Below are 17,613 nucleotides of genomic sequence, written 5' to 3'. Positions count from 1 at the left end.
GTGATTCTTCTACATTACTTTTGCACTCCAAGGAGCAAAATAAGTGATAGATGGAGGGCCAGAAGAAAAACAATTTTATACTTGAGTAAAACATTTTTCAGATACATTTCTGCATGAATAATTATATTATTTTTTCCCGTCCTCCAAAAACAAAAATAGAAGATGGGAGCAAAACCCTTTCACGGCATCAAATGAATAAGAGCTGGCATTTGCGTTGAAAGTCAAGTCTCTAGAACATACTTTTGTTCTTTAAAATATTGTAAAAGCTGTAGTGATTAAAACGAGGCTTGCCGAGAGGAGTGAGATTTAGAGGAAGAGCTATAAAGCCCCAAAGACAGAGCAAGGTTTCCATATATCAGTATTCACTGTGTCAGCACTAATTAGACCATTAGCTAAAAATGGAGATAGTTCAAAGGTGAGAACATTTCCACAAATAAAATGAATCCTGAGACAGAAGCTCTAAAAGAAATAACAATGTGTAAAAATGATTAAGAACATTTCTGCATAATTATGTAGAAATCATTAATTGAATTATTTGGATAACTGTGAGCCGTCTGTCAAACGTGAATGTAACTAGTTATATATTATTATTCATACCCCATACCCCCCCCCCCCCCCCCCACACACACACACACACACACACAGTAAATAGAAGAAGACAAGGTAAGCATAGTGGATCTAATTGCAGTGACACATTTTTAAACAAAGATGCAACATAACAGTCAACACCAGACACAGAACAACTAAAACTGAGCAAAATAACGATCTAAATAAGTAACAGGTGTGTGTAAATCAATGAAACAGTGAATAAGCATGACAACCAATGAAAACATACTTAGTGACCATGCAGGACAACCAAGGAAACACAGGAAATAATGAGAAACAAATTAAAAGTCCATGAAAATGAAACCAAAACAACAACTAAACGTAACGTGTGTGTGTGTGTGTGTGTGTGTGTGTGTGTGTGTGTGTGTGTGTGTGTGTGTGTGTGTGTGTGTGTGTGTGTGTGTGTGTGTGTGTGTGTGTGTGTGTGTGTGTGTGTGCGTGTGCGTGTGTGTACTGTGTGTGTGTGTGTGTGTGTGTGTGTGTGTGTGTGTGTGTGTGTGTGTGTGTGTGTGTGTGTGTGTGTGTGTGAGTTTTATTTAATTTACTAGGAAACACTAGCACAGGTTGTCATCCAACAAACACATTTTGTCAATCATAAAACATACCTAAAAAACAGTAATATCAGAAAGCATTTTTGTACAATTTCTTTACAAAACAAGAATCACTCTCTCGACTGCTTATATGTTACATGGCCAATGTTTGCATTACACTACAAAATTCATTTATCCCCTTTTGAAAGGATGGTAATGACATTGAAAGACTTTTGTAGACAAAAGCACTTTTGTAGGTGTTTAATTGCTAATTGCGTTGATATTTGATTTTTTAAGTTTCAGAATACATTTCAATATGGTATTATTGAAGAAATTATGCAAAATTCTGTCTTATTAATTTTTTTTGTGTGTGTGTTATGCTAGGTTTTGAACTTTAGTTGAACAGTTTTGAAAAGAGTATGTAAACTAATTGGCCTGTGTAATAGATCGAGTTTTGCTGGTGTTTGTGTCTATGTGACAAACAAATGTCACGTGAAAGATGTCATCACTGAACGAATTTTGTGCAAAAGCAATGATAAATGACCCACAGTTTAGCCACGCAGACTGATGTTGTGATCACTGTGTAAGGAGTTTTAAAAAAGTGATTGAGAAATCTGTCGGCGGTTGTAAAAAACTGTAATAAAAGCATTATTTATATAATTTTGCCATTGCCATTTTAATTAATTAATTACTTCAACTGGCTATTTTGACTAATAGTTTCCAAGCAAAAGTGTGGTTAAACAATATTAGTAGAATTAATAATGAATTAATTAATACAAAATATTTCTGGAAAGAGGCTCTGCTTGACCTCAATTGAAAATAAAACCTTAAAAAATATATTTCATACTGGCTTTGTCATCAAAGGAATAGTTCATCCAAAAATGAATGTTCTGTCCTCATTTACTCAACCTCATGTTGTTCCAAACCTGAATGACTTTATTCCGTAGAACAAAAAGAGAAATTTTGACTGTGCTGGCTGCTTTTTTCATGCAATTACAATAAATGGTAATTGGGCAATAATAAAACACACACCCAAATGTATCATAATAGTCAATACGACTCATACAGTCATGTATGTACTGCACTCCCAGAATTTTTTTTACAAAAGCTGTCACAGGGGTGGTACCTTTTTCAAAAGGTACTGTACACTTTTGTTCCTTTTAGACACTAATTTGTACTTTTAAGGTACTAATATGCACCCTTTAGGTACAAAAGTGTGCCATTTGAAAAGGTTTCACCCCGGTGACAGCTTTTATACTTTTTTTCTGAGAGTGTGGATCAATGAGTCAGTAAGTAGAACTTTACAACCAAATCAGTCTGATTCATGTTCACAAAATAGAGCAAGAGCGGATGTCAAGATTCTGTTTTCACACTAAGTTATGGCTTATTGAAGTCATATTGCATGGAAAATAGTCTTTTAAGTTTCTCCTTTTGTGGAACACAAAAGAAAGAAAGTCCTGTTTTTGAAACGACATATGGGTGAATTATTACCTTTGTCTCCACAGCTTACGGTCTTCAATTAAGTGCCTTCCATATTACTAACAGGTCTATGTGGTTTCACTCCAGTAGTTTCTCTCTCAATGACGTCCAGGGTGACTCCGAAATACTTATTGTGCCTTGAAGTGCTCCATCTCTCTCCTTTCTTTCTCTCTCTGTCTGTCTCTTCCACTCACATACATCCAGTAGATGTTACTACATTACGCACACACACACACACACACACAGCGAGACAAAAACACAGGATACTAATTGACTTTGCAGCACTTTAAGTGATGAAAAGCGGTTGTGCAGTGAATGTTCATTCCATCTTGGGAGAAGATGAGCACGACTTCAAAAGAAAGTAACAGAAAAAATATTCGAGGGGTTCAGTTCTGTAACTGATTGAGTTCTATGGAATACCGGTTATCACCAATCCATGAGCATGAAGGTTTTAATCAGCATTTTCTCTTTGATTAGCACAGGTGTAAGGCTTGTCTAATGTTACTGAGGGCTTCTCTGTGATAGATGCTTATCTAATGCGATCTGTGATCGTCTTCCTATCTATATCTCATATACTCTTTTCTCAAGAAGACTGTGCACTCACATCAAAGCTGAAAACTTGTCACACAATTTCATGCTATCGTGATCATTCCAAACGACTCAATCACATATATAACCTATATCATACTGTTTATATCTTGACAATGGATCAGGAGATAACAGGATAAGGAAGATCAGATTGAAACTAACACGAGAGTGAGTTAGACTAAGATTCATATCAAATATTGCACATGAAATGCTGTCGAATATATATTTATCAAGCTGTGGGTGATATTTCTTCCTGTAGCTTAAGCAGCAAGATCATGGGTTTGATTCCCAGAAAAAGCAAGAACTGATCAAAAGTGTATCTTGAATGCAATGTAAGTTGCTTTGGATTAAAGTGTTTGGCAAATGCATGAATGTTAAATCACATTTCTCAGGAATAACACAAGAAAAATTGCTTTATCTAATTTTGATGGTCTTAGTTGGATTAGGCTGGTCTTGCTGGAAATAATAGTTTACCCCAAGATAATTTAAATTACAAATCATTTACTGATGATCATCATTTTACAAAGATATAAAAAAATATATATCATTATAAAAATGGCTAGAAATTATTAAAAATTATCTTGGTGTATGGACAAAAAAAAACAAAAAAAAAAACAATGAAAGTCAATGATATCCAAAGGGTAACACTTTAGTTTAGGAACCAATTCTCACTATTAACTAAATGCTAATTGGCATGCATTTTATTATCAAATATTGGCTGTTTATTAGTGCTTATAAAGCACATATTAATGCATGACCATATCCTACATCCCTTAATCCTACCTCATACCTAAACTTAACCAATACAACAACTAACTTACTAACTATTGATAAGCAGTAAATTAGGCAAAAGTCATATAGTTAATAGTGAATATGTGACCCTGGATCACAAAACCAGTCTTAAGTCGCACGGGTATATTTGTGGGAATAGCCAATAATACATTGTATGGGTCAAAATTATAATTTTTTCTTTTATGCCAAAAATCATTAGGATATTAAGTAAAGATCATGTTCCATGAAGATATTTTGTAAATTTCCTACCATAAATGTATAAAACATTTATTTTTGTGAGTGAATGCAGCACAATCGCAAACATAAATGGACAACTTTAAAGGCAATTTTTTTTCTCAATGTTTCGATTTTTCTGCAACCTCAGATTGCGTTTTTCATATAGTTGTATCTCGGCCAAATATTGTCCTATCCTAACAAACCATACATCAATGGAAAGCTTATTTATTCAGCTTTCATGTAATGTATAAATCTCAATTTCAAAACAATGACCCATAAGATTGGGTTTGTCATCCAGGGTCACATATGTGTTCTTCACCATCCAAAGTTGTTTCGACTCAAACAAAAAGAGGCTGAGTAAACGATGACACAAATGTCATTTTTGGGTGAACTGTGCCTTTAACAGGTAAGAACGATCAAACTAGACTATCGCCAGGCTCAGACCGGCTTAGGCTGGTTTAAGACGTTTAAATTGGGCTCTTCCAAACAAGCCCCTCTGTTTTTAGTATCACAGGTCATTATTTCTTTGTGCCCTGCTCAGCTTCCCAAACACCCCCTTCATTTCTGTTCAGCAATAACTTCCTCATTTGTTGCCTGTAGGAAGTAGACCTGCTGCTTTAGTGGCAGATCTGTTTGTAGGAGAAGGAGGAAAAGGTGTGTATGTGTCTGCACTTGCAGCGGGTTCTTTCTCCTGTATGCCAGTGAAAGCAGGAACTGGTTAACCAGCAGGTGACTCATCATTTCCCACCATGCTAATGATACAGGACTGCTGATATGAACATGCAGCCAGACACATTTATCATCCACGCTGCACCTTCCCTTTAATCATTCGCATGTAAAAAGGCAGCGATAAATTACGCGTCCATGCAACGGCAACAGATCAGATAAAACACATTAGCCAAGAATCTGTTCAAGTGAATTTGTCTTTTCTTTTTAACTATCACTGATTTGCTTTCATTTATGATCCACAGAACACTGTACGGAATAAAATTAAAAGCAATGAACAAAGAGTGTGAGATACGAAACAGCAAGTGATTCAGTCAAGGACAGCACTGGTCGATTAGTTCCTGGCACAGAACCAGTAACAATAAAGAAGTGCTTTGCTGCATTTAGTATATGTCTGCAATAACAACATGTGCGTCAAGGCATTTCAAATAGCTGCAGTATGAATACATCATTTGTGCAGCAGAAAGACTCCAAGAGACCAGTGACTATAATGACTGTGTTGAATCTACTAAAGGATGAGAGATGACGATGCAACTGAGAGTCTGAGTCATATATGCTTCCTGTTTTTGTGGTGGTCGTCACATATTAAAGTGTTTGTTCACTCAAATATGAAACTTAACTTGCTCCAAGCATGACTCCCATTTTCTGAAAACTGCACATCTGTAAAACGATTAAATCCCGAAACAATTCATTCACTGGTAAAAATGTCTACTTAACTGGTGCAGCTTTTATACAATAGTTCAAAAAACAAGAAGTTAATTTTGAGTATAGCCTACATTTAATACACAACGTTGCCAGTTACGCCAACGGATATTGTTTCCAACGAAACTCTCGAGTCTCTAGGGCTGCGTTTAACTCCACTTTTAGACATACTCTTGCAAACTTCCTTAAGCATGCCCATTTTTAAGTGGAGGAGGAAAGTTTATTTTGACAGACCCTCGACGCCATGATTTTGACAGAGGATCCTTATATGTGCACTTCATGCAGATCCATAGACCTCAATGCAACACGATTGTGATGCCACAACAGTAACTCACACTTAATTTACCCAGAAGTGATCAAGGTCTTAGTGCGTTCCATTTAATCACATTGCAAGGGTTTCGTCAGTACAGTAGTGGGCACTCGTGCAGCGTAAGCAATGACGTACATCCGAGGGAACGAGATGGGTGTCACGGTACACACACACAAACAGGTAAGTTCCAAAAGCAGTAATTTAATTGGGTAATCCGTACTCACAACAGTTCAGGCAGGGGGTCAAAGTCCATAATATCCATCCAAGAAGCGCAAAACAGAAACAGGCAGACTACAAGGTGGTGTGACGAATAACAACGACTCCGTGACAAACACTAAAACAGACAGGGTATATATACACTCAAACTAACAAGGTGATGGGAAACAGCTGAGTGCAATGAACTGATGAGTGACAGACAGAATGCTGGGAAATGAAGTCAAACGTGAAAGACACCGTGAGAACGAGGACCTCTAGTGGCAACCCAGGGAACACAAACCAGACACTGTGACATAACCCCCCCTCTACGGAGCGGCTACCAGATGCTCCAAGACCCACAAAAAACAAACAAAACAAGAGGCCAGGAGGGAGGTTGAACGGTGGAGGATCAGGGGGAGGGATGGGGGGCCAGGTCCATGGAAGGGAACAGAAACAGGGGGTGATGGTTTAGCCGGCGGCCAGGGCGAAGCAGACGGTCCATCGGGCAGCCAGGTCGAAGCTGACAGTCCATCGGGCGGCCAGGGCGAAGCTGACAGTCCATCGGGCGGCCAGGGCGAACCTGACAGTCCATCGGGCGGCCAGGGCGAAGCTGACAGTCCATCGGGCGCCCAGGGCGAAGCTGACAGTCCATCGGGCGCCCAGGGCGAAGCTGACAGTCCATCGGGCGGCCAGGGCGAAGCTGACAGTCCATCGGGCGGCCAGGGCGAAGCTGACAGTCCATCGGGCGGCCAGGGCGAAGCTGACAGTCCATCGGGCGGCCAGGGCGAAGCTGACAGTCCATCGGGCGGCCAGGGCGGTGAAGACCCCTCGGGCGACCAGGGCGGTGACGACCCCTCGGGCGGCCAGGGCGGTGAAGACCCCTCGGGCGGCCAGGGCGGTGAAGACCCCTCGGGCGGCCAGGGCGGTGAAGACCCCTCGGGCGGCCAGGGCGGTGAAGACCCCTCGGGCGGCCAGGGCGGTGAAGACCAGGGCGAGGGCGACCATGGCACAGGAACAGCAACAGACACCGGCTCATAAACAGACACCGGCTCCTGCACTGGAACAGGCACTGGCTTTGGAACAGACATTGGCTCCAGCTCTGGAACAGGCACTGGCTCTGCCTCCGGCTCAGGAACAAGCATTGGCTCTGCCTCCGGCTCAGGAACAGGCATTGGCTCTGCCTCCGGCTCAGGAACAGACACTGGCTCTGGAACAGGCACTGGCTCGGTCTCCGGCTCTGGCTCTGGAACAGGCACTGGCTCTGTCTCCGGCTCTGGAACAGGCACTGGCTCTGCCTCTGGAGCAACAGCCACCGGCTCAGGAACTGCAAACACCGGCTCAGGAACAGTCACTAGAACAGAAATAACCACAAGGACAGACACAAACACAGAAACAAGCTCTGGCTCAGGAAAAGACACTGGCTCCGGCTCAGGAACAGACACTGGCTCCGGCTCAGGAACAGAAACAAGCTCTGGCTCAGGAACAGACACGGGCTCCGGCTCAGGAACAGACACTGGCTCCGGCTCAGGAACAGACACGGGCTCCGGCTCAGGAACAGACACGGGCTCCGGCTCAGGAACAGACACGGGCTCCGGCTCAGGAACAGACACGGGCTCCGGCTCAGGAACAGACACGGGCTCCGGCTCAGGAACAGACACGGGCTCCGGCTCAGGAACAGACACGGGCTCCGGCTCAGGAACAGACACGGGCTCCGGCTCAGGAACAGACACGGGCTCCGGCTCAGGAACAGACACTAAAGGTCTGAAGGGCGTTTCCAGGATCCGAGCTAGACGCTCTAAATAGCCGATCAGTGCCCCTCCGGCCACGAGAATGGGCATCTCCTGATCCGTCTCCGACTGGGCAGACGTGGCGTGAGCCGTCTCTGTCTGGGCAGATGTGACCTGAATAGTCTCTGACTGGGCAGACGGGACGTGAACAGTCTCTGACTGGGCAGACGGAGCGTGAACTGTCTCTGACTTGGCAGACGGAGCGTGAACTGTCTCTGACTGGGCAGACGGAGCGTGAACTGTCTCTGACTGGGCAGACGGAGCGTGAACTGTCTCTGACTGGGCAGACGGAGCGTGAACTGTCTCTGACTGGGCAGACGGAGCGTGAACTGTCTCTGACTGGGCAGACGGAGCGTGAACTGTCTCTGACTGGGCAGACGGAACGTGAATGCTCTCTGGATCTGCAGACGTGACGTGAGCGGTCTCTGGATCGGCAGATGGACTGTGTCTCTTCTTCCTCCTACGTCCATGAGAGCGAGAGGGCGCTGGGCTGGACGGCGCCAGCAGTGAGAGCTCTGGGCTGGACTGCGTCCGCAGTGAGGGCTCTGGGCTGGACGGAACCCGCTGTGACGGCCTCGTGCTGGGCGGAACCCGCGACGAGGGTCTTGTGCTGGACCAGACCAGCGGCTCCGGATCAGGAACATGGCAGGGCGGAGGACGGTGTTGTGGAATTTGTCGACCACCTCCTCCCCTGCAACCTCCCCTAGTTCCGGAGAACTTGGCCAGACGAGTCCCCTCAAACGATCCTCCTCTCTCGAAGGAAGAGGCCTCGGGGGACTTTCCCGCCACGGTCTCCTCCGTGATGCGAGCCCACAGTGCAAAACAATCGAAAATGTTCATTCGAGTTGGCACTTCTCCAGATTGCGACCTCCCCCCCTCGGTGGCTGGGGAAGAGGCCCGGAACCCCATACTGCTGGAACTATTCATGACGGAGTCGTTCTGTCACGGTACACACACACAAACAGGTAAGTTCCAAAAGCAGTAATTTAATTGGGTAATCCGTACTCACAACAGTTCAGGCAGGGGGTCAAAGTCCATAATATCCATCCAAGAAGCACAAAACAGAAACAGGCAGACTACAAGGTGGTGTGACGAATACCAACGACTCCGTGACAAACACTAAAACAGACAGGGTATATATACACTCAAACTAACAAGGTGATGGGAAACAGCTGAGTGCAATGAACTGATGAGTGACAGACAGAATGCTGGGAAATGAAGTCAAACGTGAAAGACACCGTGAGAACGAGGTCCTCTAGTGGCAACCCAGGGAACACAAACCAGACACTGTGACAATGGGGAGAAGTTAGCGAGGAAAGGGAATAAAAAAGTGGACTTCAACGCAGCCCTGAGGTGTTTCGTTTCTAAATGAATGAGTGTTTTAACACATGGAATCGTTTCTTAAAAACAGTCACTTGTCGCCATCTACTGGTCGAACTATGTAACCTGCGGAAAGAGTCATAATCTAATACATGTAATGGCACTGTTTACATCTGATGTTAAGATGCATTTTGGTTGATCGGATCACAAGTGGACGACATTAAATACAGGTGTAAACTGGGTCTAAAAAATTTCGAGCTTGTCCAATTTCCACCACTTCCAGAGGAAGTAGATAACGCATTTGACCGGATTGCTTTCGTAGAGTAAACGCTCATGTGATCGAATGTGTTCGAACAGCCACAAAAGACCGTCTACTTTCCGCCTACTGACCTAATGCGTAAACATTATGGCAAGCACGCTAGCCAGAGGGGATTTAAGCTTTGTGTGCTGAAGATCTAAGTTTGGTTTGAAGATGAAAAACATCCCAAGCACAATGTCTCCGAGTGTTTTTCCAGCGTCTCCGTGCACGTTCATATGTAAATTGCGCAACCTTTTGTCGTCCATTAGATCAAAAGATCTGAAAAAAAACCCCATACATTTACCCTCCCATAGACCCTCCCCTCGAAGAAATCAGGTTGAAAGTGGACACAAGAGACAGATTAAAATACAAAATTAAAACAAATCGATGATTCCTCGTTTTCTCGCCCCTTCATCCTCCAGCCCATGACACGGAAACCGATCAAACCCAGCCATCTTGGGAGTCTCAATTCTCTAATTGCACCAAAAGTAACGAGGAAGCTTCAATGAGCGAATGCACAGGTGTAAAGAAGAGTGATACATTACAAACAGTAAAAAGTCTCAGTTCCATTGGATTGTGTGGAATTCTGTTCGACCAATCAAATTCAAGGACCGGAACTAACAGTTGTATAATGAAGTACTTATGATATGCATGTTGGTTGCTTATTACTTTCGAATGCTTATCCCTGGAAAAACATTGATGTTGTAGTTATGGCATCTACCAGCAGGGCTTAACAGGTCCATGCTAAGTAGCTAAACTTCGACCCCTTTAGGAGTAACACACTTGCACAGAGCGATTGCAATTGGTGGCGGAGGCAGACGTCTGTGATGCTAATGTAGAAAATATGCTCTTAGCTGAGAGGGGAATTGGAGGGGCGTCTTAAGTATCTGCCAGGCCAGCGATGCAAGAGCCTTTCCAACAGTAACTGAGTTAGAGAGGTGATCTGGGACAGCTGATATGCCCTCTGATAATTCTTACCATTCTCTCTCCAAGTGCTCTCTATCAGTGAGAAGACAGGGGACTTTTGTGTTCAACAAAGATGGAAAGGCAGAGCCAAGATCCATTTGAGAAGACACAGTCAATTTTAAAGCCGAAGTGTGTGATTTTTTCTATGTTAAAACACCTATTTCAATAGGTGACAGAGAGAATAATAACAGGTAAAAACGCTATTCAAACAATGGGGTGAGTTTGGGATGGGACTATTTTTTGCTATCCAAAAGCAGACAGGGATGAAATGTATTTATATATTATATATAATTTATGTATTTATATATCAACTCTTTCCTCGCCAGCGTTTTTGAAAAAAGTTGCCAGCATACATTTTTTTTCCGATTTCAGTTGAAAACGGTGTCATGTAAATGGCCCCTAAATAAATAAATAACATGTCTAATTATGATCCTAATCTAACTTAATGAACCTATGATCATTGTTAATAAAAAAATATAGATTATTATTAAATATATTAATAACAACAATCATATATATATATATATATATATATATATATATATATATATATATATATATATATATATATATATGCTTATAAATGAAATACTGTTAATATATTTCTGTACTCCACAATTTAGAGTCTGTGGGAACAATATGTTGCTTTGTTCACATGGAATTCCAAAATGTGTTATTTATTTATATTTGCATATCCAATTGCAATTTGATTATCCAAACACCCATGGACATTGATTTTTACAATTCAATCCAAACCACATTCATGGACAGTGTGAAATCCAATTCAAATCAGATTCCTGGAGATGCATTTCATACAGACCAATCAGAATTCAAGTGTTTTATTGTGACTGTATAATTATGAGAACATACACAAAAGCAGCGAACACCACCCAGCCTTTTTCACATTCGTTCATGGTGTGAACAGAGAACACATTTCCTTCTCGCCGCACACATTCACTGTAGAAGTCACATGGGAGAGTGCTGATGCCAACCAATGTTTATATTTGTCATAAAATGACTTCTCTGCACCAAAACACACAGATAAGATTTCATAGCAAATAACCTTGTGGACAAACATCAGGTTTGAAAAAAATCATCAATATTTCTGCAACAATAACACTAACTGCATCTGCTTCTTCCTGTCACCGGCAGGCATTTCCCCTTTGCCTTTCATTCTGGAGGAAGGAAGGATTTTTACCTCTTGCTCTGAGCAAACAAAGGCTATTGCACGTTTATTTCTCAGCAGAAAAATCCTCTATCCTCCATTTTTTGGTGCATTATTTCTCCTTCTCATCTAATTTGATAGAACGTATCGGCTGCTGATGTGCTGAAGTGATTTACTTCTTACTCCTAACCTCAATCTACTTTTTTTGTCACGTGTTATTGGCATAAGCCCACCGCCCAGGTGATTGATGTGTGCACTATCCTACCCACTCGAGCTCTCGGCGTTCACGCTCCTCTCAATGGCCAGAGATTTCCCCATGGGCAGTTTCCGGCTCTTCGGCTGGCCGCTTGAATATCCCTCATTGCTGTAATTGAAACAGGTTTTCCTGGCTTGCCTCCATTAAATCTTGTCTGAGTGAATTCCTTTGTTCTTTGATCCCTGCAATTAGCTCCAGTACTTCATGTCCTGTCAGGAGCTGGAGAATTATTTGATGTCTCACTCGCTTCTCTATCGCTCTTGTGAGCGGTTTTGCCATCGCTTTAGCCCTCTTTTTGCTTTCACCGTTCGCTCTGCGTCTCGAAAGGTAATAGGAAAGAAAGGAAACATGGCCTCATTTTCCGAGCAGGGCAATTGAAAGAAATATCATCTACGGCGTGAGTGCCAGTGGCTGAGCAAGGAATGGATGGTATCCAGTATCAATCACAGGCCACGTTTGAGGGGTGAGAATCGCCATCATCGATGTTATATAATGCAGCGCTGCACACTGATGAGAGGGATTGTTCTCTGGACATTGTGGACTGTAGTTCAGCATATAGAGCAGGAACATGTGGGGCAGTGACATATATAGTGTCTACAAGAAGAAAGAAAAGGGAAATAATATTTTTAAAATCTGGTTTAAAACGTGTACATTTTTAGATTTATAGTCTTTGTTGGGTTTTCAAAATATATATTATATAAATTGGTCAAATGTCAATAAGCAGTGAAAATATTATATATATATATAAAAAAATATAGGTAATTATGTTTGTATTATTTTGCGTACACCTTAAATACATGGGTTTTTGGGGTAATAAATGGACAAATAATAAATTATTATTTATTTAAAAAATATAAATATATGCACACACACACACACACACACACACATATATATATATATATATATATATAAACACAAATATTAAAATAATAATAAGCAGCAATATATAAATTGCCAGTCGAATGTTAAGAAGCAGTGGAAATATTGTTTGCTTTTAAAATATAATTTTATTGTTTAATATAAATAAAAATATAAGTATCCTTTTTGGATCAAATATTTTCCTTAAACCTTGAATACATGGGGTTTTGACATGGTAATATATTGTTTTATTATTATTATTATTATTTTTTTTATTAACAACATTTAAATAATCAATACACATCAATCCTTCTTCCAAAATGTGTTTTTGTCTTACCCTGATTCACTATGGTAAGCCTGTTATAAGTGTTTAAATTTTAGCTCGAGCAGCTTTTCACCTGCAATCCGTGCATGTCTCGTCATATCCGTATCCGTCCATATCCTAATATGATTTAAACAAAGAATGAAATTAAATACAAAATGATTTATATATTTTTTTCTAAACTTATGGCTGTCCCTCACTTGTCACTTCAAATGAAATTAAACACAAAATGATTTATATAAATTTTTCATAAATGATGGCTGATGCAATGTGTGGTAAAAACATGAAAAGTCAAGTAAATATACTTTGTGAACATATTTTTATTTTTTATTTTATTGTATGCAATTTCAGGTCAAACTGTAATTTTTAAATACATGCAAAAATATGCAATTTATTATTTGTGTGTATTTAGGATAACTAAAGTACTAGCTGAGAAGTGCTATATATATATGCTATATATATATATATATATATATATATATAAAAATATATTTTTTTTTAATGAGAAATAATATTAAAGGATTACGCCAAACTACATACTAAGATTTTCTTTTCAACAGTTTCATTCTTTTAATAATCCCTTTTGTTTCTTCATTTCATGACCTTATGCTTCTAAACACAAATCAAAAATGAATTTTCAAATTATTTCAAAAAAGGAAAAACATGCTCATCATGGAAGAAGTGTATCAAAGTCATTGTATTTTCAATGCAATTTTAAATAAACGAGCAGATGAGCGTCACGTCATTGACCCGCGTGCCATAGCTCTGCTGGCTGGCAGACATCAGAAAGACAATGTAATCTCCCAGAGAAGAAGAAGAAGAAGAGGAGAAAGAGCACAGCTGTAACAGGCACTCGGCCAAGCCAAATATGCAGACCTGCCAAAGTCAATTACGCCCATGAAGCAGAGGATTGTCTTTGCTAGTCCCGTAGTTACTTGGTCAAAGCATAATTGATTTGAGGCGGGAGAACCTGATTGTTTCGAAAAACAATCAACCACACATACAGGATGAATCATAAATTCAGCACTTCATGTGGTAATATGTCCCGATTCTCCAGCATTCAGCAGAAGCGGTGTGAGGACAGTGAATGAAAGGTAGGGATGCATAAAAAAAAATGACACGTTTCTTAATGGAAGTTATCTTGATGAATATCTCCAGCGCATTCTGAGCCGCATCTCTTCTGATCTATGGACGTTTTCTGAGACTGCCAGAACAGGCCGATCGCTCTGACAAACCCTGCTGACTTATCTCTGCTATGGCTCTTCCCCTCCCTTCAAAACACTGGAGATGGATTTTCTGTTTTTAAGAGCTGTGGTCACAGTAAGGCAATACTCTCAGGCACGCAGATCCTAGCCGCTAGTCACGACTGCCCTGCTCGCAAACGCCGTTCATCTTTTGAGACCCTGCTGGAAAACTGAACGCGGGCAATTAAAGAGAACACAGGGAGGAGATCGCAAAACCTCATCAAACAAGGGCTGTTCAAAGCCGGGTATTAAAATGTGAAAGAACAGAGCGAGGTGGGGATGAAAAGAGAGCGAGAAACAACAACAACAATGAGAAAAAAGGCGATATTTGTTCTCATAAACGTCTTTGCACGCCCTGCGCGGGTCCCGGTCGAAGCTATTCCCAGCTAATGTCTTTCACAGCGCGCTTCTCGCTGGCCCGGCTGAACCTGTATTGTTATGGGCTGGCAGGCCACAGGCTTCATGAGAAGGCAGGGGAACCCTGGGCCGACGGATGTCTCTGTGGTCAGCCTGTCTGACCGTCAATCCGCTTTTTTTAGATTTAGGAGCGGACTGACTCAAACTTGGCGCGCATCGGGAACCCACAACTTTCCAGCCTAAGGCGACAGAGCTGACCACTACAACGTTTGCTGGGTCACAGCAGAGCCAGTGGGAGATGTTTGGTGACCGAATGCTGTTCTCGACACTGTGTCGCTGCTGTAATAATTACAGTCCGGCAGTTTTTCGGACCTGGAAGATGATAAAGTTTTAGAGCTCTTGAAATAATTATTTAAAAAAAAAATCATTTTCTGTTGTTGTCGGGAGTCAGTCGAAAGGCACGCGATACGCTCGCTCATCCCGCAAAGAAAGAGTTGTTAACGGTCCAAGAACACAAAGCACAGGAACAAGCCACAAGATTTGTACTCATTCTGGAACACTGAAAAATACTCAAAGAAATATGGTACAAATCAAGATTAACTTCACATAAGAAGTTTGTTTGTCCACAATGACCTTTACAGATCTGCTTCATTCCTCACAACACGTAGAAACACGGCCTAAAACTTGGGAGACAAATAATGTGATTGAAATTCAACTTTTAAGCATGTTTCTTCAACTTTTAGAAAATAAACCTTAAAAAAACATGCACTTTTCACACTCTCACTAGTTTATGTCTATAAACAACCACCATAGGAGAATATTGTCATATTTTCTACATGTTATCAAACAGGTCATTTTCACCACATCTCACGTCTTTGGAATAAAATGGCTGCCTTGTTTGTCTTTTTATATACAGTAGTTCATTTCAGCTAGAATTTTAGTTATCCAAAATACACACAAATAATAAATTGCATATTTTGCATGTATTTAAAAATTATAGTTTGACCTGAAATTGCATACAATCAAAAAAATTAAAAATATTATATTATATAAATACTATATTTACTTGATTTGTCATGTTTTTACCACACATTGCATCAGCCATCATTTATGAAAAATTGATATAAATCATTTTGTATTTAATTTCATTCTTTGTTTAAATCATGTTAGGATATGGACGGATACGGATATAATGAGACATGCACCGATTGCAGGTGAAAAGCTGCTCGAGCTAAAATTTAAACACTTATAACAGGCTTACCATAGTGAATCAGGGTAAGACAAAAACACATTTTGGGCACGTGTGTATTGATTATTTAAATATTGTTAATTTTGAACATAAAAAAAAGTTCTATAGTGCACCTTTGAGCAGGTTAATTCAGTAAGTATAGTATGTCCCTGTGGATCTTTTTTTTCATCCTTGTCCATGATTCTCTTGGCTTGTTTGGCAAATCAGCCTCAATGAGATTCTGAATGTGATCTACATTCAGTGTGTGAAGAATGAGCACTCAGGTCTGGTCACCAGCAGAGAGTAATGAACTGCACATACCAGTGGAGCACAGGCCGACCCGGGAGACTTTCACGGAGGGATGGCTTGCAGAAACAGCCGATGACAGCGTTTCACTGAGGAAAATATGCTAGTTGATTGCAAAATAATCCAGAGCAGATGAAGCGGCAAATTTTCAACTCCTTTAACATTTATCAAACACACAGCGATGTATCTTGAGCCTTCCTCCTGTCTCACACACACCCCCGACGCTCCGGCAGAGGGATTCACCTGCATTTAGACTGCAGTTAGAAGTAAAGAATACAGCTGCATTAGATCAGTACAATGACTTTCAGCAGGAACATGTTCGATGCATTACTTTTGATTCAGCAGAATGACTGGAACAGAGGGTTTCAAACTCTTGGAGGACCCCCCAAATGTGACGATCCCATTGCATTCATATAAACTGCTGTTCAAAAGCTTGATGTCAGTATGTTTTTTAATTTTTTTATACTTTAATCAGTAGGATGCATAAATTAATCAAAAAAGCAAAATCACAGTATTACACAATATTACAATATAAGATTTCTATTTTAAATAAGCACTGTTCTTTTGAATTTTATATTCATAAAAAAATCCTGAGGGTGAAAAATCATCAAAAAAATCAAAATATTAAGCAGCACATCTGTTTTTAAAGGTGCAATGTGTAAAAATTTTGAGTATCTATTAACAGAAATGCAATATGACATCCATAACTATGTGTTCAGTGGTGTATAAAGAACTTACTTAATAAACCGTAATGTTTTTATTACCTTAGAATGAGGCATTTATATCTACATAGGCGCGGGAATCCCCTTCTGTGAAGGTCGACATATTGTGACGTCATGTGTCTACCGTATCCGACAGCGAACACACAGCGTTACAGAGCGCGTTTCGTCACTACCTTGAAAGAGAAGCAGCAGAAAGCTAGAAGAAGCTAGCCATAAACACCGTGAGTAGTGACTTTTCCCTTGTCAGTGGTGTAAAATATGTAGTTGGATTGTTTCATGTAACTTAATTCTTCTCCCTCGCTGTGTTATGGCTTTGCTATGTGGGGATAAATGTGCTGGTTACGTTCGTGAGACAGCTGATTAATACTCTTGTCATTGACCGTAAAACAGTTACAGGAATCACCAACCCGTCGATCTTGGAAGCATTTTAAGTCGATCGAGTTTCCAAAATCAGAGTAAAAAAGCCTATAGTGTGTAGTAAATGGTGTGTAGGGGATGCGGAGGCGCGCGCGCTGTTACAATCACGTTATTTTTGCCGCGCGCACCTTTGGCTCATGCGGACGCGTCCAGTATAAACAAGTCTTACCGCTTTAACCAGCTCAGCCACAGTAACAACTCATATTAGCCAGCTAAACTT

At 40.9% G+C, this 17,613-nt stretch overlaps 1 protein-coding gene across 1 annotated transcript in view; it reads right to left on the bottom strand.

The window, feature by feature from the left end:
• trps1 (trichorhinophalangeal syndrome I) overlaps nt 1-2,828 on the bottom strand; it is a 127,608-nt gene extending 124,780 nt beyond the window's left edge. Inside the window, exon 1 of the mRNA XM_077195763.1 lies at nt 2,628-2,828. The gene's annotated coding sequence lies outside the window, so the exon portion shown is untranslated. The remainder of the gene's footprint in view (nt 1-2,627) is intronic.
• Between the last annotated feature and the right edge of the window lie 14,785 nt (nt 2,829-17,613).

This window comes from Siphateles boraxobius, unplaced genomic scaffold (genome assembly GCF_051911475.1).
Source record: "Siphateles boraxobius isolate OS27281-9 unplaced genomic scaffold, OSU_SipBor_1 35, whole genome shotgun sequence".
NCBI lineage: Eukaryota > Metazoa > Chordata > Actinopteri > Cypriniformes > Leuciscidae > Siphateles > Siphateles boraxobius.
The sequence above is the reverse complement of the archived record's forward strand: the minus strand, read 5'-3'. Positions and strand labels throughout refer to the sequence as shown.